Here is a 27,122-nt window from a genome sequence, read left to right on the forward strand (position 1 = left end):
TCTATATGATGGTTACATTTGCTCAATATATTTTTGAGGTCAATTCATATTGAAGCTCTTACCTGGGGTTCATTCATTTTGAGTATTGAATGGGATGAATATACCTTATTTCATTTATCCATTCTATCTTTCACTGAAATTTGGTTTGCTTCTGGTCTTTTACACTATAGACAGCAGAGATCATTGTCATGCATGCTTTCTGATGCACGTGTGTGCAGGAGTTTCTTTATAGAACTGTTACAATGCTGAAGTGTTTTCCAAAGTTGTTGTATCATTTTGCTGTTCCCCACCCCCACCCCAATAATTGTTGAAAACTTGAATTGATTCACATGGTCATTTGTGTGTACTACTGGACAATTCAGAGCTTTTGAAGTGGTTAGTAGTTATACAGTGGTAATTCATAGTTAAATTGCACTTACTAAATCACAAATGAGGTAGTGACCATCTTTTTTTAAAGTTTTGGTAGGCCATTTAAAATCTTCTATTGATTTTTTTCTATTTTTTTCAGAGCAGTTTTAGGTTTCCCGGAATTGGGGAGGAGGGACAGAGATTTCCCATATTCTTCGTATGACTGCACATACTTAGCCTCCTCCCCCATTATCAACATCACTCAACAAAATGGTGCTTTTTTTTCTGATTAAAGATGAATCTGCATTGACACATTATCACCTAGATTCCATAGTTTATCTTAAAGTTCACCCTTAGTGTTATACACTTTATGGGTTTTGGCAAATATATATACTGACATATATCCCTCATTATGTATCGTACAGAGTATTTTCACTGCCCTAAAAATCCTCTGTGTCTCCCTATTTGTCTCTCACCTCTCCTACCTCCAGTAACCACTGACCTTTTTGTTGACTCCATGATTTGGCCTTTTCCAGAATGTCATATAGTTGGAATCATACAATATGTAGCCCTCTCAGATTGGTTTCTTTCACTTAGTAATATGTATTTAAGTTTTCTCTATGTCTTTTCATGGCTTAATAGCTCATTTCTTTTTAGCACTGAATAATATTCTGATGTCTAGATCTACCACAGTTCATTTATCTGTTGACCTACTGAAAGGCTCTTGGTTGCGTCTAAGTTTTGACAATTATGAATAAAGCTGTTGTAAATTTCCCTAGGTATGTTTTTGTGTGGATACATTTTCAGCTCTTTTGGATAAATACCAAGGAGTGTGACTTCTAAATAGTTCGGTAAGAGTATGTTCAGTGTTGTAAGAAACTGCCCAAATGTCTTCCAAAGTGGTTCCGCCATTTTCCATTCCCACCAGCAGTGTGTGAGAGTTCCTGTTGCTCCCCATCTGTGGCAGCATTTGGTGTTGTCAGTGTTCCAGGATGTGACCATTCTGTTAGGTGTGAGGTGGTATCTCATCTTTTTTTTTTCTTTTTTTAACCTTTATTTATTTTTGAGACAGAGAGAGAGACAGAGCATGAACGGGGGAGGGTCAGAGAGAGGGAGACACAGAATCTGAAACAGGCTCCAGGCTCTGAGCTGTCAGCACAGAGCCCGACGTGGGGCTCGAACTCACGGACCGCGAGATCATGACCTGAGCCAAAGTCGGCCGCTTAACCGACTGAGTCACCCAGGTGCCCCGAGGTGGTATCTCATCTGAAGTTGCATTTCCTTGATGATGTGTGATGTGGAGCATGTTTCATATCCTTATTTACCCTCTGTCTTTTTTTTCTGGTGAAATGTCTATTGAGATCTTTGGCCCGTTTTTTAGTCAGGTTGTTTTCTTTTTTAAGTTTAAAATCTTTATATGTTTTTGATAACAGTCCTTTTTCAAATGTGTCTCTGCAAACATTTTTCTACCAGTCTGTGACTTGCCTGTCAATCTCTTGACATTGTCTCTTATGAGACAGGAGTTTTTAATTTTAAAGAAGTCCAGCTTATCAAATATTTCTTTCATGGATCATGTCCATGTCCATCATGTATGTGTGTGTGTGTGTGTGTGTGTGTGTGTGTGTGTATGTCAATATATACATATATATACATGTATATATATATATATAGAGAGAGAGAGAGAGAGAGAGAGACACACACACACACACACATACACACACATATATCATGTATACATACATACATATACACACACCCAGAATCATCTAGGTTTCCTTTTTTTTTTTAGGTTTATTTATTTATTTTTGATAGAGACAGAGACAGTGTGAACAGGGAGGGGCAGAGAGAGGGAGAGACAGAATCCCAAGCAGGTGCCACACTGCCAGCTGGAAAGCCTGGTATGGGCTTGAACTCACAAACTGCGAGATCATCACCTGAGCCAAAACCAAGAGTCGGTTGCTTAACTAAGTCACACAGGTGCTCCAAAGTCATCTATGTCTTCTCTGACGTGACCAGCTTGGACTTCTGTAGCATTGTTTTTTACATGTAGGTCTGTGAACTCTGTTTTGAGTTCAGTGATCCATTTTGATTTTATTTTATGAAACATATAAGGTCTGCACCTGGATTTGCTTTTTTTTTTTTTCCGGTATGTAGATGTCTGCTTGTTTCAGCATGCTTAACTGAAGAGATTATCTTTGCTGCATTATATTGCCTTTGCTCCTTTGTCAAAGATCAATTGATTGTATCATGAGGGTCTATTTCTGGGCTTGCTGTTGGGTTCTAGTGATGTATTTGTCTGTTCTTTTGCCAATACCACACTGTCTACAATACAAGCGTGATAAGTAAGTCTTAAAGTGGATAGCATTGGTATATTAACTTTTTTTTTCCTTCAATATTGTGTTAGCTACTATTTTGCCTCTCCATATAAACTTTAGAATCAGTTTGTCAATATCTATAAAATAACTTGCTGGGATTTTGGTTGAAATTGCATGAATCCATAGATCAGATTGGGAAGAACTGACATCTTGGGTATATTGAGCCTTCCTATCCATGAGCATGGAATATCCCTTCATGTATGTGATTCTTCTTTGATTTCATTCATCACACTTTTGTAGTTTTCCTCATATAGATCTTGTGCATATTTTATAGATTTATATTGAAGTATTTCACTTTTTTGAGTGCTAATGTCAATGGTACTGTTTTTAATTTCAGATTCCACTTGTTCATTGTTGGTTTGTAGGAAAACAATTGATTTGTGTATATTGGTCTTGTATCCTGCAACCTTGCTACTATCACTTATGACTTCCAGATGTTTGTTTATTTGGATTCTTTAGGATTTTATACATAAATGATCATGTTATCTTCAGTTTTATGTCTTCTTTCCCATTTTGGATACCTTTAATTTCCTTTTCTTGACTTAGTACATTAGCAAAGACTTCTAGTAAGATACTAAAAAGTAGTGGTGAGAGGGAGCATCCTTTCCTTGTATCTGATTTTAGTGGGAAAGTTTTAAGTTTCTCATCATTAAGTATGATGTTAGCTGTAGTTTTTTTGTAGATAGTTTTTATCAAGCTGAGAAAGTTTCTTTCCGTTCCTAGTTTGCTGAAGCGTTTTTATCATGAATGAGTGCTGGATTTCATCAAATGTTTTTTTGCATTTGTTGATACAATCATATGATTTTTTTTCTTTTTAGTGGGTTGATATGATGGATTACATTAATTGATTTTCTAATTTTGTTTTTTTTTTTTAATTTTTTTTTCAAAGTTTATTTATTTTTGGGACAGAGAGAGACAGAGCATGAACGGGGGAGGGGCAGAGAGAGAGAGGGAGACACAGAATCTGAAACAGGCTCCAGGCTCTGAGCCATCAGCCCAGAGCCCGACGTGGGGCTCGAACTCACAGACCGTGAGATCGTGACCTGGCTGAAGTCGGACGCTTAACCGACTGCGCCACCCAGGCGCCCCAGATTTTCTAATTTTGAATAAGGCTTACAAACCTGGGGTAAATCCCACTTGGTTGTTATGTAAAGTACTTTATACTTTAAGATTCTTTATACTTTATAAAGTATATAATTATTTAAGGTTATTTAAGAATATACTTTAAGATTCAATTTGCAAATACTAATATTTTGTTGAGGAGTTTTGCATCCTGTTCATGAGAGATATTGGTCTGTAGTTTCCTTTAATGTCTTTGTCTGGTTATTAGGGTAATGCTGGCCTCATAGAATGAGTTAGAAACTATTCTCTATGCTTCTAACCTCTTAAAAGCATTACAGAGAATTGGTATAATTTCTTCCTTAAATTCTAGTGAATCCATCTGAGCCTGGTGCTTTCTGTTTTCACATGTTGTTAATTATTGATTCAATTTCTCTAATAGATATAGGCCTATTGAGATAATCTATTTTTTGTGGGTTTGTTTTTCATTTATTAATTATTTAGTTTGTCACATTAGTCAAATATTGGCATAAGGAGACTTTTGTAGTCTCTGATTTGTCTTTTCATTCTTAAAAAAAATTTTTTTAATGTTTATGTCTGAGAGACAGAGAAAACAGAGTGTAAGTGGGGGAAGGACAGAGAAAGAGGGAGACAGAATCTGAAGCAGGCTCCAGGCTCTGAGCTGTCAGCACAGAGTCTGACGCAGGGCTCAAACTCATGAACTGCGAGATGTGACTTGAGCTGAAATTGGATGCCCAACTGACTGAGCCACCCAGGCACCGCAGTTTTTTTTTTTTTTTAACTTTTATTCATTTCTGAGAGAGAAAACAGAGCGTGAGCAGGGGAGGGGCAGGGAGAGAGGGAGACAGAATCTAAAGCAGGCTCCAGGCTCTAAGGTGTCAGCATAGAGCCTGACGCTGGACTGAAACTCACCTAAGCCGATGTTGGACGGTCAACTGACTGAGCCCCTCAGGCACCCCTCTTTTCATTCTTTTTAAACTGTTTTATAGTAAAATTTGCCATTGACTTTTATGGCTTAAACTTCTGTATTAAAAAAAAATTTTAAGGCCAAGGTAATATTTTTCTGTGTTTTCTCTAAAAGTTTAGAAATTTCCTTTTCATATTTATAAATTTGATTAATCTAGAAATTGTTTTGAACTGAGAGGGTCTATCAAATTTATGTTTTCCCTATATAGATAATTAGTTGTTATAATTAGTTAGTTGTTCTCCAATCCACAAATCCCACCTTGTCTCTACATAGTGCTGGCTCTGTCTCTGGGCTCCCAGGCCATTCTGTCCATCTTTAGTCAGTGCCACAATGCACCAATAAACATACCTTTATAAAAAAATCTTTATGGCCACGCAAGTTTTCTACTTTGTTCTTTCTCTCAAGTATTCTTGACTAGTCTTGTCTTGTTTCTTTTCTGGATAAGTTTTAGAAGAGGTTTGTTAAGTTCCTTGGAAAACAGTATTGAGATTTGTCAGATCTCCTTATACATGGTCATGGAGTCTTCAGTCCCCGTTTTTGGTCTTCGTTATCTTTCAACAAAGTTTTAATTTCCCCATTAAGACTTAAATATCTTTTGTTAGATTTACTTGGTAACAGTGAAAAAATTAACAGTGCCTTAGAAATTTAAAGTTGGTTCCTTTCAGCAAGCTTGTTTGTTGTGTTGTGTATATTTTCTGTAGCTTTAGCAATTTCTCTCTGATCTTTAAATTTCTAAGGCTCTGTTAATGCTTTCAATGTTACCATGTAATTCCATTAATTTTTGCTTTATACGTTATGGGGTTGTATTATTAGCATGATGCGTGTTCAGAATTGTTAGGTTTTCCTGGTAAATGAACATTTTATTATTACATTGTCTTTCACTTTATCTCTAGTAGTTTTTTCCATTCCTTAAAGTCTATTTTGTTTCCTATTAATATCACTATGCCAGTTTTCTTGTGGTTTTTGTTTTGCTTGATGTATTTCTTTTCCAAATATTTACTTTCAGTCATTTGATGTTATGTTTCAGTTGTGTCTTATATAGTAAGCTATATATAGCTGGGGTTCTTTTTTCCATTTCCATTCATTTTGATTGCTGAAATATTTGGATTTGTTTCTCTATTTTTTTTATGATTTCTCTTGGTCCTATTTTCCTATTCCTTTTCTTTTTTTTCCCTCTTCATTGTTTTCTTTTAGATTTTTCTTCTTTTTTTCATTTAAGTTTCTTTCCTCTGTTTGGAAATTTTCATTTTCCTAGTAGTTACTTTTAAACTTTATCATTCCTAATTAATAAAATCCAAGATTATTAAATACATGTACCCATCCTTTAAAGCTACACAAGGATCTAAGGACACTTTAATGGCCATCACTGTCTTGCAATCTCAGTGCTATTTTTTCCTCTATTTTCATTTCATCTTGCTTTTCTCCCATATGTATTTTTGCAGAGTTACCAAAATATTAACCAACACATTTCTCATCATTTCTTATTGCTTTTCAAAGCTCCCATCTGGTATCATTTTCCTTCAGTCTTAAGTATATCTGTAATTATTTTAGTGTACATTTCTAGTAAACTCTCTATTTTGGCTTTTGTCTGAAATTTCATTGATTCAGTGTTAGTTTTGGACAGTGGTTGAGTATATAATTTTATTTTTTCTCATCATTTCGAAAATATTTTTTTCATGCTGCTTTTATTATTATTATTATTAGGAAGTCAGTCTTGATTCTAATTGTTACCCAACCCTAAGTGATCTGACTTTTCTTTCTTTTGTTTGCTTTAAGATCTTGTTATTGTCTTTGGTGTTACATAGGTTCATCATATGTATCTGAGAATGAGTTTCTTTTTATTCATATTTTTTTCAGTTTCCATTTTTCCCTAGAGTTTAGGATTCATGTCATTCAACAGTTTTAGAATTTTCTGTTATCTCTTTGAATATTGTTTCTTCTCCATTCTCTTTATTATCTTCTGGGAATTTATTTATGTGTGTTTGATCTTCTTATGCTGCCTTGGTGTGTCTTAGGTGTTTTTCTCATTTCTCATATCTTTTTTTTCCCTTTTGCTTTATTTGGGCTGAATTCTTTGAAAGTATTCACCAGTTTACCAATTCTAATATTCTATTCTATTTAGTCATTTCTTTGAGTATTAATTTCACTTATTATGTATTATTTATATAAAGTGTATTAGATTTTTAAATATACTTAGTTATTTGTAAAAACGAGCCTCTTTCTCCTGTGCCGTATTTCATAATTATATTTTCCTTTTTGACAGTATATACCTTTAAGAGCCTGTGGAGATAGTTCCAATAAGCGAATTACTTGCGGATCTGCTTCTACTGCCTTTTCTCTCCCCACCCCCCTGACTCTCATTAGTGGTGACTTTTTCCTTGTTTTTGATTTAGAGCTGCCCATTTGACTTAAAACTTCATGTATGGGAATTCTTTGAGCCCTCAGTCAAAGGAGTTTTCTTCCAGAGAAAGCTTTCATTTGTTATTTCAGACATCAGCATCACCACACCAGGAATACTTTACGTTAAATCCTCGGTTTGCTGCTTTGTTTTTATGGCCCAGTGGAATAAATTTAGACTGTGAGTCCATATGAGGTCCAGCTTGTGGTTATGAATTCTCAAGAGAGTTTATTTATTTATTTTTCCCTCGACCCAGTGACAAATTCAAAACAGGCATGTTTTCTCGTTATCCTTTTTTTTTGTGTGACAAGATTATTTTTTTCTCCAACTTTGTGGTTCTGTATTTATGTGGAGATTTCCTGTCCTCTATGCTTTGAACATCTTTCAAAGAAGAATTGCAAAGCATTTTCTGGAATTTGTTCTAAACCTTCAGGATAAAAGCAAACTTTGGTGCTTGATTATCTATTAATTTCTGCTGAACTTTGTTTTTGGCCTCTCCAAAATTCTTTTCTTTGATTCAACTCATTAGTTCATTAGAAAATTTTTTAAATACCTTATTAAGCATTATGATTGTGTCTTTTCCACTGTTGGACATTTAAGTTCCACAAGAAGTGTGTTTTCAATTCCATTTCCTTTCCTTTGTTTCTAAGTCTCCCCTGTTGCTTCCTTATTATTATTATTTTTTTACTAGTTGGTAATAGGAGTTAAATTCAGTTTTATGAATTTTTACTAAGAAGGAATTTGAGATGAATAAAGTGAGCCATTTTTCTTTACAGTGTAATGTAGATTTTATTGAGCACCTATTTAGTGTAAAATATTTAAAACAAATGGAACTTATTTTGAGTCTTTAAGTTTTAAAGACACATTCATTGTTTATATACATTCATGTTATTGACCAGTTGGCTTATTATTTTATGATATAGTCTTAAGTTTACTTTGTGAGAGAATCTATTACACTACCAAAATATTGCATGTAAAGAAGCAATAACACTATAAATCAGTTTATTCAAGTTCATTTCCATTATAACTTATTTCCTGTATTCACTTCTGTATATATTTTTTTACTATTTATTTATTTTTGAGAGAAAGAGAAAAAGCATGCATGAGGAGAGAGAAAGGGAGACAGAGGATTGGAAGCAGGCTCTATACTGACAGCAGAGAGCCCCATGAGGGGCTCACAAGCCATGAGATCCTGACCTGAGCCGAAGTCCGATGTTTAACTGACTGAGCCACCCACACACCCCTGGTTCTGTATATTTTAAACATTTCTATTATTCAGACTTGAAAAATTATCTTAAGTCTCTTCCAGCCATCATTTCTAGGCTTTTAGTATTTACTTTAAATCTCAAACTCTTTTCAAATAGAACATAACCATTTCTACTCGTTCACTCAGTTCTCATATGTAAATGATATAATTGGTACAGTTAACTTGGGAAAATTAAATTTATGGCAAAACGCTTTCTCTGATTTACAATTCCTTGTTTTGTAGTAGAGTCACTGGATTTTAGATGACTTGCTAGTTTTTATTTATCCTTATTTTTTTCCAAATATGATGATGTCTTTAATATGCTTGAGCACTAATTTACTAGAACAGTCCTGTTTCAGTGGCCATTTCTTTTCATTTTAATTAAATCCTATAGCTTTTCTCCTAGACTAGTTTGACTAAGCTCTTTCATAAAAAAAACACAGCAAACAAAACACTCGAGTGACTAGTTCTGTATTCTTTGTTATTGTTGTTGTTCTATTCATACATTGATATGCTAAGACCAAGATACCCACGTGCAAGAGTCTCAGAAATACTTAAAGGATATTTTAACTAGGATGGTAAGTCTTTCATGAAATATTCTGCTTTTCCAAATATTTTTGTATTCTTACTCGTATAGTAGTCTGTTATGAATTTGCTGTGTTACTTCAATTAACCACCCAAGCTTCTTGTATACTTATGGTGGATTTTGAAATTCAAATAGTCCTATTGGCCAAAAAAAAAAAAAAATGCCCATAAGCCTCTATCAAAAATGTCTATTTACATTTCAGCTATACGTAGACATTAAGGATAAGATCTCAATGACGTCTTCACCTATTTAACCCATCCTTTCACCCACCTTAGCTCTGGTAACCAACAGTTTTTTGAATCACTGAATTCTACCCCTGAAATTAATATTACACTGTATGTTAATTAACTAGAATTTAAATAAAAACTAAAAGAAAAAAAAGATTGGGATGGCTTCTGATGGGTAATAAGACTGCATGCCCAACCACTGTGCATCTTTTTAATCTTATTCCATGGCACTTTCTTTCTGGCTCACCCGGTTTCAGCCACGCTAGCCGTCTTTTTGAATCCAAAAAGGCCAAATTCATTCCCCCTTTAGGTTCTTTGAACTTGCACTCTTCTCTCTTTAAAATTTGCTTGACTGGCTCCTCCTGTCCATTCAGGTCTCATCTTAAATGTCACTTTCCCAAGAGGACCCTGATACCTCATTCTGAGTTGTCTGCCATGATCTTTCACATTTTCCCCTTTTGTTTTCTTCACAGAACTTATTAATACTAGGAATTGTCTTGTTCTCCCTGCTAAAATGATGTATCCCTGATACTTAACCATGTGTCTGGCACAGAGTAGGTACTCCTCAATATAATATAGCTGTTATGATAATAGCTGGTATCCTATGGTTTCTGATAGTTCTGGAAGCATATTCACACCTTTTCATCATGATCTTCAATCTCATGAGAACCATACTAATTGTCATGTGTAATAATGAAAGTTGTGTGTGAAAACAGCCTGATGATAGGATTTTCAAGATACCATCAACATTATGATGAAAAATACCATGTTCAGTATAGCACTTCATCCTCTGCAAATACTTTTGTTGGGAATAAAAGTGATATGTGATGAAGGGAGCAGTGACCATAATAAACTTAGACTTTTCAATAAAAACTTTGTAAAAGCCAAAACTAAATGTTTCGGCTAGTTTTTTTCAGTTGGCATGGGTTTAATGTTTATTTCTAGAAAATATTTTGTTCGCTTGGTTCTTTTTCTTCCTGAATGGGTTACATCTCTTAGTGGCACTTGATTAGGTAGGATGAAGCTTCTGGAATCCCATTAACTGTTTACAAATATGTTTGCCATTTGTGTCAAGTCCTGAAATGAAAAACGTGAAATAATGTAAGAGTATGATAAAGTGTGACCATGACCAAAATTGACTCCAAAAACTTCATCTTCAATTCATTTTCCTTTTTGTGAGGAGGGGTGTTTCAGTTAGCTTTTGCTGCAGAGTAAACCACCCACAATGTTTGTGGCTTAAAACAACAATCATTTATGAGCTTGAAAGACCGTGGGTTGGCAATGCAGGCAGAGTGCAGCTGGGTAGGTCTTCTCCAGGTGGCTCCTGGGCTCACGTTCACAACTGCCGTCCACTGGCAGATGGTTAAGGATGCGTTGGTACTGGATGGCCTGCCTCCCATGTCTGGCTGTTGGCTGCAGTGATAGAGGCAGCTGTGCCGTATGTCTCTGGCTTCTAGCAGGCTGCCCACATTTCTTCACATGGTAGCAAGCACCATTGCACAAATACTAATTACTAAGTCTTTTCTTCTGTCACATTGGCTAATGTCCTATTGGCTGAAGTCTGTCATGCGGCCAAGACCAGATACCAAGTGGTAGAGTTGTATGTCCCACCTCTTAATGGAAGGAGCTTCAAGGTCACATTGTAGAGAGCTATATGTGTTGCGATGGGAGGAATCCTTGGTGGGTTTTTTGTGATTTACTAGATGGAGTTCCTAAAAGTCATCTTTTGAAATCAAAATCTCATAAAAGAAATTTTATCTTTTTTAATGTTTATTTTATTTTGTGAGAGAGAGAGAGAGAGAGAGAGAAAACGAAAGAACATTTGAGCAGGGAGGGGCAGAAAGAGAGAGGGAGGGAGAGAAAGAATCCCAAGCGGGCTCTCTGCTGTCAGTGCAGAGCCCCACATGGGGCTTAAACTCATGAATCTTGAGATCATGACCTGAGCTGAAATCAATTTGGATGCTTAACCAACTGAGCCATCCAAGCGTCCTAGATAAGAAAGTTTAAAGTTGAGTTGCTGAATGCTTTTCTAATTTCTTTTTTTTTTTTTTTTACATTTTTATGTATTTTTGAGAGACAGAGCACAAGTGGGGGAGGGGCAGAGAGATAATGAGAAATAGAATCCTAAGCAGACTCCAGGCTCTGAGCTGTCAGCACAGAGCCTGATGCAGGGCTCAAACTCACAAACTGGGAGCTCATGACCTGAGCAGAAGTCGGACGTTCAACTGACTGAGCCACCCAGGTGCCCCTTTTCTAATTTCTTAGTCTTAATTACCAACTAAGTAGTAGTTCTCACATTTGATCTGTGTAGGGAATATCTTATATGCCCACTGATGTTCAGATTCTAGCATCCTTCCCTTACACCATTCTGATCCAGTATATTTGGGGATGAGGTCCAAGAATCTTTCTTTAAGCTTACCAATGTATTGTGGTGTAGGAGATCTAGAAGGACCCCTATCTTCCGAGGACAGAATAGAAATGGTATTTATTCTTATGTCTGGATGAGAAGTATGAGGCAATCTCTTAAAAGCTGTCATTTCTTTGAAATACATGTTTTATCTGAAAGAATTAAATCCTATAATAGTTTTCTTTAACACATAGCAAAACTCAAGGTAAACTCTGCTAGTTAAATTCCTGTTTATTCATGTGATGAATTTTGTTTCATGTAAATAGACCTAACTAATGTGAAAGAAAGTAGATATAAAGAAATATAAAATGTTATTATAATTGATAATGCATGTTATGCAAAGTCAGCTTTTGTATGAAATACTTGTCTAAGAAGATCTTTCTCCCTGATTTTGGATTTTGTGGATTTAAGAAAAATGGAGCAGCTGCAAGGGAAAGCAAATTGCAGATTTTTTCCAAGGCCTATTTGTGCTATTTCTAAATAATAAATCAGGAAAGTTATATTTAAGCTCTAACTTTGGCTAAATATCTTATTTATGTGAAAACAATTGGAAAATATTTTAATAAAGTATTTTGTGCTGGTAATAACCTTGTATTTTACCTTGCACATTTGATTTATGTCAGTCAAATATAGATAAACCAAAGAAAAAAGAAAAGATAAGCCATCTTCTAGGAAAATAATCGCTCTCACTTTGTAATCCACTCATTGGAACACTACAAAAACTAACAGTTTACCGTGGTGCAAAACATAAGATGTGTGCACAGTTAGCAAATAGCAAGACACAAATTTATGTGTAAAAACATTTGTTTTTGAATAATATTATCAAAGAGGCTTGGGTGACACATTGAGTTTAGTACCCTGTAGCTGTCTCTGCTTGTTTTGATTATTGGGTTGGGACTCTGAATTTGTCTTTAATAAAATCCCAGAGGAAAGAATCTCTCTTCCTTGCAACCAGTTGAAGGAAATCGTAAGACTTCTGGAGAAGGGTTCTGCCTGTGGAGACTGACTTAATTAAACAGTTTTATTATCATCTTGTGAAAGAGTCTCCCTATGCTATTTGCCACTTCATTTTCTGAAAGTATGATGAAAATTGAAAATATCATTCGGTCTTATGTCCTGTGAAGATAGTATCAGTGTTTCCTAGGTCTCTTGGTAAATCATCTGCTCAGATGCTAGGTAGAAATTCTGAAGAATTCATTTATAATCCTGGTGCAAAGTCAATGCCTGCTTTATCTCCCTGATGGTAGATTTTGCTTCCAGAATAAGATGGGACCACTTCTTTCCCCCTGTGTTTCATTCGGTAATCATTACCTTCGGAGTTATATCTTGAGCTACTTTTTATTTCCAGATGCGTGGGTTAAATGTGCTTCCTTTCAGGGGAGTCACTGTAAAGATGTGGATTAAGAAAGATGCTATTAGGTGCTTTGCTTATTTGTTAGTACAGAAGAAATTCAGAGTCCATGTGAGAAATAGCGGCTTCCTTGTTTAAGTAAAATTCTCCCATTGTGATATTTGAAAACAAGAGGTTTAATAAATGAGGTTTAAAACTTTTAATTTAAATATTTTAAATAAGAAGTTTACTTATATATAATATAACAGCGCTGAGAGCAACTGCTGACTCTTCAAAGACCTTTTCACTCATTCATTCAACCATCTCATCGTTACTGAAAACCTGCAATGTCCTAGGTAATAGGCTATGATTATTCACAAGGAATTCTGAAACAAAAACATTTCAATTTACATAACCACGTATTCCACCCTACATTCAAGGGTTTATTCAGGAAGTTAAAATATTTGCTTTTGCGCATTCTCATGTTTTTTAATTTTTCTGAAAAATTTCAAAGCCCAACATTAAGTTCCATGCACTGTTGAAAACGTTTGCCGTACAATTTCAACTGTAGGTACAATTTTAAAATGTTTTATTTCTTTTGAAGCAGAGTGTCTCTGATTTATTTTTCCCCCAAGAAAATGTATACTTTTGATTATTACCTGGTGGGAAATTCAGTAACCTTAAAAGTATAGTTCTTGGGGATTATTCAGGCCTCAGTGACACCTTCAGCATGATGTTTATGTCCTACTTAGAGTCAGAGATTAGAACGGATAGGGGTCTTCAACAAAATTGACTTGAAACTCGTGCTTCACAGGTGGCTCAAGACATACAACTGTGAGAAGGTCAGGTTATCCACCTGGGTATCTGAGCACCTGAATAACAGTGGCTTCTAATCATGCTATGTAGAAGTTAAACAATAGCAAGATTGCCCAAACTAAAGATGGCTAATGTTGACAACAACATTTTATGATTAGGCGTTGCAAATTAAGGCAGTCGATTTCTCAAGTAGCAACATGAATTACATATCACAGCTGAAAATCTATTTCAGTGTCTTTGGTTAAAATGAATATGCCTGATGGTCAGTTATCAGTTGTATGCCATTCAGTTAACATTGACAATGGTTTTGCAACCTGAGGGTCTCAAAGTAGAATGGCCCCATAATGTGGAGATCAGCTGTTTTGTTATGGGCTTGTTTGCATTAGAGAAGCTCTATGAGCCTGACCCAAATTTAGATTAAAGCAGAAAAACCTTACATGATCACTGAAACCCACTGAAATGTCAGTGAACTTAGAGAAATCCAATTATGATGCAAATGTGAAATTATCGGCACAAGAAAATAAACAAAGCATCTGAACCTTTCCGAAGCCCATTCCAGTTCTAAAATTGCATTAGATTAAGATAATAACTTGACTTTATGAATTAAAATGAAAGAGGAATATAGAATTAGGTGCTACTCTGGTGGTAATTTGTTTCTCTTGATCAGCTGAATTCCATGCCCAGGACTCGGATGGTTTTATATGGCCCTAAATGCATCTCCAAATGTATGTCGATCCATTTGGCTCCGTTCCAAAAAGTATTCTCTGGCTGTAGATAAAGTAGTTCTGCGTGTGATCAACAAATATAAGAAATCAAGGTTTCCTCTGTGTGTGTGTATGTATACAATTTAAAGTCATTTAAAATGCTTTCTTGGGGACCGGCAGAAGATGGCGGCATAGGAGAATGCTGGGCTCACTGCGCGTCCTACTGATCACTTAGATTCCACCTACACCTGCCTAAATAACCCAGAAAACCACCAGAAGACTAGCAGAACAGAGTCTCCGGAGCCAAGCACAGACGAGAGGCCCACGGAAGAGAATGACATGATACTATACATAGAAAATCCGATAGACTCCACCAAAAGTCTGCTAGAACTGATACATGAATTCAGCAAAGTTGCAGGATACAAAATCAATGTACCGAAATCAGTTGCATTCTTATACACTAACAATGAAGCAACAGAAAGACAAATAAAGAAACTGATCCCATTCACAATTACACCAAGAAGCATAAAATACCTAGAAATAAATCTAAGCAAAGATGTAAAAGATCTGTATGCTGAAAACTATAGAAAGCTTATGAAGGTAATTGAAGAAGATATAAAGAAATGGAAAGACATTCCCTGCTCATGGATTGGAAGAATAAATATTGTCAAAATGTCAATACTACCCAAAGCTATCTATGCATTCAATGCAATCCCAATCAAAATTGCACCAGCATTCTTCTCAAAACTAGAACAAGCAATCCTAAAATTCATATGGAACCACAAAAGGCCCTGAATAGCCAAAGTAATTTTGAAGAAGAAGACCAAAGCAGGAGGCATCACAATCCCAGACTTTAGCCTCTACTACAAAGCTGTCATCATCAAGACAGCATGGTATTGGCACAAAAACAGACACACAGACCAATGGAATAGAATAGAAACCCCAAACTAGACCCACAAACGTATGGCCAACTAATCTTTGACAAAGCAGGAAAGAACATCCAGTGGAAAAAAGACAGTCTCTTTAACAAATGGTGCTGGGAGAACTGGACAGCAACATGCAGAAGATTGAAACTAGACCACTTTCTCACACCATTCACAAAAATAAACTCAAAATGGATAAAGGACCTGAATGTGAGACAGGAAACCATCAAAACCCTAGAGGAGAAAGCAGGAAAAGACCTCTCTGACCTCAGCCGTAGCAATCTCTTACTTGACACATCCCCAAAGGCAAGGGAATTAAAAGCAAAAATGAATTACTGGGACCTCATGAAGATAAAAACCTTCTGCACAGCAAAGGAAACAATGAACAAAACTAAAAGGCAGCCAACGGAATGGGAAAAGATATTTGCAAATGACATATCAAAGGGCTAGTATCCAAAATCTATAAAGAGCTCACCAAACTCCACACCCGAAAAACAAATAACCCAATGAAGAAATGGGCAGAAAACATGAATAGACACTTCTCTAAAGAAGACATCCGGATGGCCAACAGGCACATGAAAAGATGCTCAACATCGCTCCTCATCAGGGAAATACAAATCAAAACCACACTCAGATATCACCTCACGCCAGTCAGAGTGGCCAAAATGAACAAATCAGGAGACTATAGATGCTGGAGAGGATGTGGAGAAACGGAAACCCTCTTGTACCATTGGTGGGAATGCAAATTGGTGCAGCCACTCTGGAAAACAGTGTGGAGGTTCCTCAGAAAATTAAAAATAGATCTACCTGATGACCCAGCAATAGCACTGCTAGGAATTTACCCAAGGGATACAGGAGTACTGATACATAGGGGCACTTGTACCCCAATGTTTATAGCAGCACTCTCAACAATAGCCAAATTATGGAAAGAGCCTAAATGTCCATCAACTGATGAATGGATAAAGAAATTGTGGTTTATATACACAATGGAGTACTACAGAGCAATGAGAAAGAACGAAATATGGCCCTTTGTAGCAACGTGGATGGAACTGGAGAGTGTGATGCTAAGTGAAAGAAGCCATACAGAGAAAGACAGATACCATATGTTTTCACTCTTATGTGGATCCTGAGAAACTTAACAGAAACCCATGGGGGAGAGGAAGGAAAAAAAAAAAGAGGTTAGAGTGGGAGAGAGCCAAAGCATAAGAGACTGTTAAAACCTGAGAACAAACTGAGGGTTGATGGGGGGTGGGAGGGAGGGGAGGGGAGGTGATGGGTATTGAGGAGGGCACCTTTTGGGATGAGCACTGGGTGTTGTATGGAAACCAATTTGACAATAAATTTCATATATTGAAAAAAAAAAAGTAAATAAATAAATAAATAAATAAATAAATAAATAAATAAAATAAAATGCTTTCTTGTACAGCATATTGTGTATTTTATAGACATTTGATGTGAGCTGAACAAGAGAAAAATGAAGTCCAAAGTGATATGTAATTTTTTTTGATCATCCGGTATTATTTTTAGCATTATCTATTTTACTTTAATCTTTTAACTTTCAAATCCATCCAAACTAATAGAGTGAAACAATTCATTGCTTTTAATGGAAATATTTATTATTACTATTATTATTATTATTATTATTATTATTATTATTCAGAGGGAATTTAGTAAGCAATATCAGTGTTAAATATCTTGCCACTTTTTATCTGGGCATCACTCCAGTATTTTAAGCCACTAAATATAATGAGCATTGAGGATTAAGTCCTAGTTCACAGTGTCCCTAAAAGTGACCAAATACCATATTGCATATCAAAAATGGCTATTTCATAATTTTGTCTCTAATAATACATTGACATCTCTCAGACCTTAGAGGTTTGAATAAAAGATAGTTTTTACAATTTTATGTGATATTTTGAAAATTCAAAATATCTCTCTGCTTTCCTCTCCAAGTGTCTGTCTTTCTTCCTGTCTGTCTCTCTCACACACATAGACATCACACACAGAGGCATCACAAACTCTTTTCTTTGAAATAAAAATTATTATGTAGGCATATGAAATTCTGTTTCCTCATTTAATACGTATTTCTTAACTATGTAGCTACCACATCATAAGATGCTGGATAGATAGTAGGAAATGAAACATCAGGGCCCTGGCATTCACCAAATGTGATGTGTTGCAGGAGAGAGACAATAGACAAGTTAACAAACAAATATCAAAATATAAGTGAAAGGAAATGGTGAGGTACTATAAGGAAATTTAAGAAGGAACTATTTTGTATTGACTGATCATGTAAGACAGCTTTGAAGAAGTGAAAATCAAAATAGGGACTCAAGACATGAGCCTTGTAGTGTGTGGGGTGCATTGTGCTGTGAGCTGTGTGTTGGTGAGGAAGGTGGAAACCTGACTGTTGCCGTGAACTGAAGGAAGGCTAGTGTGGCTGGAGGCCAGCAGTTAATGGAGAGTGTGCAAACAGAGGAAGTTTAAGCAGACAGGTACTTCCAGAACATTCAGAGAAGCTTGGATTTTGTAGTCTTGCCTAATATTAGTGCAAAGATAAGTATACAGTTTCCTTTTTTTAAGTTTATTTGTTTGAGAGAGAGAGCAGGGGAGGGCCAGAGAGAGAGAAGAAAGAGAACCCCAAGCTGGCTCTGCACTGCTAGCGTGGAGCCCAACCTGGGGCTCCAACTCACGAGCCACGAGATCATGACCTGAGATGAAGTCAAGAGTCAGATGCTTAACTGACTGAGATACCCAGGAGCCCCTGCAGTTTCCTTTTATTTCCTTAAAAATCTCTATTTGAAACTTAATGAAAAAAATTTAGAAATCTGGGCATGAATTTTGTATGGATTAGCTGTCGTGGAAAAGACTGGTCACACTATAACCACAGGGAAGGTGGGTTTCCCATCATTTTGGAAGAGGGAGAGGGCAAAGTGTGTCCTATGTTGCAATGCTGTTTTGGCTCCTTACTACTTACACAGAAATGCATTTCTCACTAGTCCAAAAGAAGAAATTGTCTTCATGATGTAAATATTATTTTCATTTTGAACATTTGTCTTATAAAAGCTTATGGTGAGATAGTTTCTAGAAGAATGATATTTTTTGCTCAATATCACTGATCATCAGGGAAATGTAAATCAAAACTATGATGAGATATCACCTCACACTTTCACAATGACTAAAATCAACAACATAAGAAACAACAGATGTTGGCAAGGATGTAAGAAAGAGGAACCCTTGCACTGTTGGTTAGAATGCAAACTGGTGTAGCCACTCAGAAAAAAAAGTATGGAGGTTCTCCCCAAAAATTAAAAATAGAACTACTCTAGGATCCAACAACTGAAATACCAAGTATTCACCCAAAGAATACAAAAAAACTAATTCAAAGGGGTGCATGCATTCTGATGTTTATAGCAGCATTATCTACAATACCCAAACTATGGAAACAGCCCAAGTGTTTATTGACTGATGAACAGATAAAGAAGAGGTGAAGTATATATAAAAGGGAATATTTTTCAGCCATAGAAAAGAATGAAATCTTACCCCTCTAGATTTTAAAAATATTATCTCGTTGTGGTTTTGAATTGTATTTCCCTGATGATAAGTGATGTTGGCCATTTTTTTATGTGTCTGTTCAGGCCATCTGTATGTCTTTGGAAAATGTCTGTTTATGTCTTCCTATTTTTCAGTTGGATTATTTATTTTTAGGGTGTTGAGCTTTATAAGTTATATATATTGGACACTAATTTTCTTTTTTGGATATGTCATTTGCAAATACCTTCCCCCATTCTGTAGGTTGCCTTTTAATTTTGTTGATTGTTTCCTTCACTTCAAGATTTTGAAATCTTGCCATTTACAATGATGTGAATGGAGCTAGAGAGTATTATGCTAAGTGAAATACGTCAGAGGGGGATGAATGCCATGTGATTTCACCCATCGTGGGGTTTGGAGGGCAAAGCAGTGAGCATAGGGAAAGGAGGAAAGAGACAGATACTTGACTGTGGAGAGAAGACTGGTGGTTGCCAGAGGGGAGATGGGTGGGCGAATGGGTTAGATGGGTGATGGAGATTGAGGGGTGCACTTGTGGTAGGTGCTGCGTGTTGTGTGGGGGTTTGGGGTCACTATGTTGTTCACGTGGAGCTGATATTGCACTGGGTGTTGGCTGGCTGGAATTTGAATAGAAACTTAGGAGAAAAAAATCCAATGGGGCTCACTCTAAAAATCATAAAACATGCATTTATTCAAGTACTACCTATTGCAACAGTGTCCAGTGGAAGTTTCTGTGATGGTGGGAACGTTCCGTATCTGTGCTGTCCAATACAGGAGCCAGATCTTATATGTGGCTGTTGAATATTTAGAATTTGGCTAATGTGACTGAACAGCTGAATTATTCATTTTATTTTAATGAATTTAAAATTTAAAAACTGCATGTGGCTAGTGGCTACTGTATGGAACTCAAACCTATTGTGTACTTACCAGGGGTTCTCAATTCATGCAGGCCAGTGGGAAATCTATAGAACCTACTCTCCGAGAATGCACAGACATATAAATATGGTAAGATGTACATGTGAATCTCTAGAATTTAGCACAGAAAATGAGAAGCACGTGGTAGAGTTTTGGGTAAACCACTAGAGGTTCCTGAAGAATGATACTCGGAGTAAGAAACTGAGGGAAGATGGTGAAAGAATCATCCTTGAGCCTTGAAGGAACGGCAAAGTTGTTAACATGTGGGATTGGAGTGAAAAACATTAAGAGCACAGCAACCAACAGGAGAGGAGAACAAAGAGTCTGCATCAGAGATATGGCTATCATCATGATAATAGTGGTAATAATAGCTAACATCTATCAAGTACTTATTATGAGACATTTTTCTAAGAGCTTTACATGCATTAATTAATTCATTCTCACAACAGTTTTCTAAGGTTAAATGCCATATCATTATCCTCAAATTACAGATAAGGAAGCCGAGGGTGACAAGGTCAAGTGAATTTCCCAAGGTCAAGCTGGTAGTGACAAAACCAAGATCTGAGCTAAAGAAATCTGAGAATCAGGCACAGAGTTGTCCCAGGTGGAAGCTTGAAAATTGAGTAAGAGTTAAAGGGATAGCATGTGGAGAGCAGATGGTTAGATGCAGGTCCTTGTAAGAAATCCTATTGAGAAGATAGCAGGTGGAAGAGAAAATAGTAAGGGACTTTCAGGTTAAAGGTTAAGGGGAAAACAAAGAAGGGACTGTGTATTTTGGGGAGATAGGGTAGGGGAGGGTGTCATGGAGGGGATGTGATTAATGAATCTAAAGACTCCCTAAAGCCTAAGGCTCTTTGAGTTGGCTTTTGAATGTTCTCTTCCTTCTAAGCCTTTTTTCCCTAAAGACACTTTATTTGATGGGAAGAGGGTGTTCTTTCAGCTTTTCGGTTCCCTAATTTCTTCCTGTTCTTTGTGACTGTTTCCCTTACCAAGGTGAGTTGTGTTATAGCTTAGCTGTGGAATTCTTAAGCCTTGATTGAATGCCCATGGATATTCAGAGTTGTATTCAGTACTAGCTGGAAATAGTTAATTGCCTGATGGATGTTTTGTATGACATCATCACACATGCTATGTTGCGGTTCATTTTGTTGTGCCCATTTATCTGGCGATTTCTTTGTAACTCCTGCTGAACCCACAGTTGGTTTCTGTTACAATGGCTTTTTAAAATGAGACCATAATTCCAAGATTGATGTTGGATGAGAGCAAAAGCACACCATTATTCCCACCAGGAGTAGCTTTAACAATAGAAATAGGTCAACCTCCCAAAGGACCTACCTGTGAGATTCATTTTCATTATTGAAATCACATCACCTACCACAAAGACGGAACTGGATTTAAAAATTTGTATTTGTAAATAGTTAATCTACAATTTGTTCACATGGAAAAACCTAATTAGTACCTACAATTGAAGAGATATTTCTGGAGACCATACCAGCTGGTAGCTTAGATGGGACAGATGGCCCACAGCTCTTTAATGGTGGAGGGGGAGGGGGGGTGGGGAAGATGATGTGTTGGCTTGGAGAGATCTGAATAAGAGACTTCATGAACTCTCTTTTTCATTTAAAAAGTAATTTAATATTTTCACAAGCGGTTCTTTTATGAGAGGTATTATATTCAGTTTTTATCAAATGATAAAATGTAGAAAAAATTTTGTCTCAATGCATATTTGCAGATGTCTGTCTACATAGACACAGAAAATAATTTTTCTATGTGTGTTAAAGAGAGTGGGCTTGTAGTCAGGTCTTTTTTTTCCATTTTTTGAAAAAATGTCCATGCCTTCACCTGGCTCCGAATACCCCTCCTGGTTCCTCTGTGTTGTGCTCTGAGAGAGTAAATAAATGTATCTAATTACCATTAGGATCTGCTGAGGCAAGAGGGTTTCTGTTTCTCTTTTTCTTTTTTTTTTAACATTTATTTATTTTTGAGAGACTGAGAGGCAGGGCATGAGTGGGGGAGGGGCAGAGAGAGAGAGTTAGAATCCTAAGCAGGCTCCAGGCTCTGAGCTGTCAGCACAGAGTCTGACACGGGACTCAGACCCACGAGCCGTGAGATCATGACCTGAGCCAAAGTCGGATGCCCAACCAACTGAGCCACCCAGGCGCCCCAAGGCAAGAGGGTTCCTCGCACACTCATTAATATGCATCTGATGAGTGTGCAGGAAACCCTCTTTTTCCCTTTTACTTTACTTGAAATCTGAGGATTCCATCACTTAAAGAACTGTTAGATCTTTAGTGATGATGATTCTTCTGATTAGATCTTCTGATGATGTTGTCAGTGGTGTTGGTGCCAGTGGTTTCATTAGCTTTCATTAGCAATGATACCTAGCTTATGCTAAAATTACAAAAGCTTTTACAAGTATTAACATATTTGTTCCTCACAGCAATCCTATTGTTTCCCATATTTTACATTATTATTCTCATTTTACATTAGCATGTTTAATTCTTAGAAAAGCTACAGAGAAGGAAACTTTACACACCTGCCCCAAATCATATTGTCAGTCACCAGTTGAGACAAGAGTCAACCAGCAGATTGTTCTTGAGTCCCTATCTTTAATCCAGTGTGCACTGTGATTATAGCATTTATGATGAATGATTAAGTGACTTAATAACAGGCATAATTTGTATAATATTTTACAGTTTACCAAGTACTTAAAATTTTTTTAAATGTTTCTTTTTGGGGAGAGAGAGAGAGACAGAGCACAAGCAAGGGAGGGGTAGAGAGAGAGAGGGAACAGAATCTGAAGCAGGCTCCAGGCTCTGAGCTGTCAGCACAGAGCCCAATGTGGGGCTTGAACCCATGGACCGCGAGATCCTGACCTGAGCCAAAGTCAGACACTTAACCGACTGAGCCACCCAGGTGCTGCTTTAGTCCTATTGCTTATATTATTTGATTCACCAAACTCCATAAAGTTGGTGAAAAATGGATTCAAGAAAGAGCACATGGCTTGGCCAAAGTTGGCACCAAATGACCTTTGCTAGAACTAGGACTCCCACCTCATTTTATGGCAACAAGTTCCATGTCTATTTTAATTGTCTCTGCTGGACCAGGTCATTATATCCTGTGGTGTGGAACACTGAGACAGTCATTAAGGACACCATCTTCCTGGAGGAGACATTACATGTGTTATTAGTTTGAAGGTAGTGGTAGGATTTTTGAAGTTTGGGTAACTGGAGCTTCAGTTTCCTTCCCTCCTTAGAGGAGGTGTGTGAACCTGAAAAGGCTGCTCTTCAGTCTTTTGCTTTTTGGGGGGCTCATTCACCTCCTCTGATACCTACAGCATGTATCAGATTTTACTTAACTTTTAAGTTTCGTCAACCTTTGATTAAGGCTCCATGGTATATCACAGAGTCTTAGGATGGAAAAGATTAAATTAGAAGGATGTGAGCTAGGGGCGCCTGGGTGGCGCAGTCGGTTGGGCGTCCGACTTCAGCCAGGTCACAATCTCGCGGTCCGTGAGTTCGAGCCCCACGTCGGGCTCTGGGCTGATGGCTCAGAGCCTGGAGCCTGTTTCCAATTCTGTGTCTCCCTCTCTCTCTGCCCCTCCCCCGTTCATGCTCTGTCTCTCTCTGTCCCAAAAATAAATAAACGTTGAAAAAAAAAATTTAAAAAAATAAAAAAAAAAAAAGAAGGATGTGAGCTATACATCTATGATTCCTAGTGCAGCCTTAAGTACCTGGATTATCTTCTCTGAACCTCACTTTCCTCACCTGCAAGAAGATAATAGAAATACTGACATAGAAGAATTTCTCTGGCTATTACATGAAATGATGTATATAAAGCACATAGCGCTATGTCTGGCACATGAGAGGCACTGAATACATTTGGCGAATCATTTTTCATATTATATTTAATTCAATGGTGGCTCAGATCTAGGACATGAATGACTCTATCTTTATACAGAAACGAGCAAAAGTTATTTATGAAATTCTTTCAGGGAATATTTCTGTCTCCAATAATTGCTCATCAAGTGAAGGATAAATGACAAGGGTCTGAAGGGGGCACTTTTTCCTTCACTTATACTTTACTGCATTTGATGGGGAGAGTATATGCTGTAATGATATTTTTGACATTTTCGAAGTGTAGTTCTTATTTTAAAGGGTTTTCACATGCAACAAAAATAATATATTTGCATTAGTCTGCCTGTTTATCTCCTCTGGACTCTTCTTATGTTTATTTATGGTTTGTATCAGTGATAACTGGATATGTGGCCTTGAATTGCTATATTTATATTAAGTGTCAAAGTTTGTGACCATTGGGCAGGTTTCTTGAAAGTTTTTCTGCAGGATGATGCTATGAATTGAATGTTTGTGTCCCTTCAAAATTCATATGTGGAACCCCTAAGCCCTGATGGGATGGTATTTGGAGATGGGTTCTTCGAAAGGTGATTAGGTCATGAGGGTAGAACTTTCATGATGAGATTCCTCAAAAGAGGAGACATTGGAGAACATCTTTCTGCTCGTCATCGTGGGAGATCAAGGTAGAATATAGTCATCTGCAAATCAGACAGTAAATCTGCCAGCATCTTGATGTTGGACTTCCCAGCTTTCAGAATGTAAGAAACAAATATTACTTATTCAAACTGCCCAATCTACGGTATTTTGGTATAGCAGCCTGATCTAAGTCTGATGATAACAGTTTCTTATTGAGAGAAGAGTGATTCTGTCTTAGCCCAATATTTCTCCAGTTGTTGTAGAAATTATTAAATAGTATTTCTCTGTTAATATTTATTTTGTAGTAGGAAATCTGTGGCAAATTTTAATTTGTGTTTTTAACACTGTTCTTCTTACAGTGTATCGTTTCCCATTTTAACTACGTAGTTCAGTTCTCACTTTGGGGATTTTGCAAGGCAGAAAATAAATCTGCTTGAAGCTGGAAACTCTTGCTTTCTTCTATAAACACTTACATTTGTTGTGGAGGTGATGTGAGTTCCTCTGAAAGGGGAAGAGAGAAGTGAGAGGGATTTTTTGCCTTCCAGATTTAGAAGAATTCAGATGTTTTATGGTTCTGTGAATATCAGGAACCTTTGCAAATGATGGTAGCATCTGGAGAGGTGGTAAAACATTGGAGGAGGTAGCTTCTTAGGGCACCTAGGGTGGCTGGACCCAGGAACAACATCACACAGATTTCTGGGTTGATGCAAATGCCCAAACCTAGGATCCTATATCCCAAGCATGACACAGAAGCAGAGCTTATGGCTGAGAAGGGGCTTATGTTAGCTGAGACAAATGAGTGAACCAATGGTTTGGAACAATGGCTTTACTGAAGGGGAGAGGTACTCAATTCCTTGACATTATGTAAGAGACCCTGAAATCTTTGTATGATTTTTGTATGATCTGGTGGTTTATTTTCTATCATATGATCTATTTTAGCACAGAGTTGGATTTGTATTGATTTAAGAAAATAAAAAAAAAATTGGCATCTTTTTATTGGAGTTTGGATTTATGGACTGAGATTAATTTCTCTGCAGTTTCTGGTGTGGCCAAGTACGATGTTTACCTAAACAACTCGTATGGATCCTGATATTTAATAACAAGCCCCACTTTTTGACAGCCAATAGCTCAGAGTGTTGTCTTACAGTATTGTTTTTCATTGTTTGTCTTGTTTTCTGAGCTAGGATGCGGGTCCCTTCAGTACAGAGACCTTGTTTTATTTCTTTGCATCTTCTCCAGTATCTGGGATATCACTTTAGACATCTGTGCTTGATACTTGCCATTATACTTGTTCCAGAGAGTATTAGAAAGGAGAAATGTTTATCACTGACACAATTGCATATTTTCCCGGACTCTCAGAAGACTGTGATCAGTTAACAGTACTCATCCTGAGGGGAATAATTAAGAAACAAAGGATAAGGATAATCTGAAGTAAAGCAGGCTCTTTTCTAGATATGTATACATTTTTTTCTCTAAGAAAAATAAAAAGGGATGAGAACTTTTTAAAATGTGTCCAGATGCATAACATCTATGCTAACTAAGCACAGCTAGATTACGGTCTGGATTACGGTTTATGAATATACGAATTTGTTTGGTGTATGGGATACATAGGGGTATTTACTTTATTGAGCCCAACAATGTACAATTACCATTCACATCATTGCTTATAAGTATTTTGGCCTACTTTATTTCCTGATGATGGCTTAACTGAAAAATTGGTAGAACTCATATGAAACACTAAGAATGTTTGCATGCATAAGAAATTTCTGGACAGTCTCCACTAATAATGGTCATTTTGTCTCCTTTGCAATTATGACAAGGGCCCCCTCCCCGAAGCCTTGCTTGTGTTGCCTGAGACACATTCTGCTGCTTTCTTGGAACACCCTTGAATGTGCCTATTTAAAATATCTCCAAGCTTCATGCTTCTTGTATCCTTGTCTGGCCACATCACACACTCCTTTTCTGGGTCAAATCATGCACACTAGATTTATTCAGTCCTAGAGGAAAAAAAAAAATACCACTCAGACCTGTCCCCAAAGCTGCTTTAATCTCTCTACAGCTTTTCTATTTGGAATCCAGTGGGCAAGTGCCAGGAGCTCCCAACCCCACCCGAGTGAAAGGCCCAGTGAATCCCACCCACTTCCCCCAGTTTTGCTACAGGGATACTTAACACCAGTTCTGAAGCAGGATCGTAAGAGGAAAGGTTTTAATGAAAGCACCTGCATAGCATTTTATTATCTATTTCATTAATTTGTCTAGGAGCTTTCTTTAAGGTGTGAACTGTGCTTTAATTGGTCTCAAATACCCCTTGACTATTTCACCCACATCCTTAGTCTTAAGGTACCATGTACCCTGTGGTGAGCAGTAGAGGGAGGGTTCAGACAATAATCAGATGCCGGTTTTACTCTTCACTGTCCTTCTCTAACTTCGGAAACTCAGGCAACTTACCTGGGTAGGATAAAATGGCCTGTCAGAGCTTCAGTTTTTAAACTATTAGAAATGTGAAATTTGTTGCTATTCATTAAGGAATTCCCAGCTCTCACATTCTATGTTACTTTTGTCTACATGTTTTTGAGCCACAGGGCTCAGGTTAAGCATGTGAATAAATATCCTTCTCTGGTTAATACAAATGGTGCTAACACATCCTCCTCTCTATTCCCCTACCCTGTTCTATACCCTAAGAGCAAAGTGGGAATGGAATATACTGGAGATATATATAGTTTATTTATTTTGGGAGAGAATACAAGTGGGGGAGGGGCAG

The 27,122-nt window shown here is 37.0% G+C and overlaps 1 protein-coding gene across 2 annotated transcripts in view; it reads left to right on the forward strand.

Moving 5' to 3' along the window:
• KCNIP4 (potassium voltage-gated channel interacting protein 4) overlaps positions 1 to 27,122 on the forward strand; it is a 1,166,197-nt gene that overhangs the window by 111,995 nt on the left and 1,027,080 nt on the right. The gene's annotated exons all lie outside the window — the stretch shown is intronic.

This window comes from Leopardus geoffroyi, chromosome B1 (genome assembly GCF_018350155.1).
Source record: "Leopardus geoffroyi isolate Oge1 chromosome B1, O.geoffroyi_Oge1_pat1.0, whole genome shotgun sequence".
NCBI lineage: Eukaryota > Metazoa > Chordata > Mammalia > Carnivora > Felidae > Leopardus > Leopardus geoffroyi.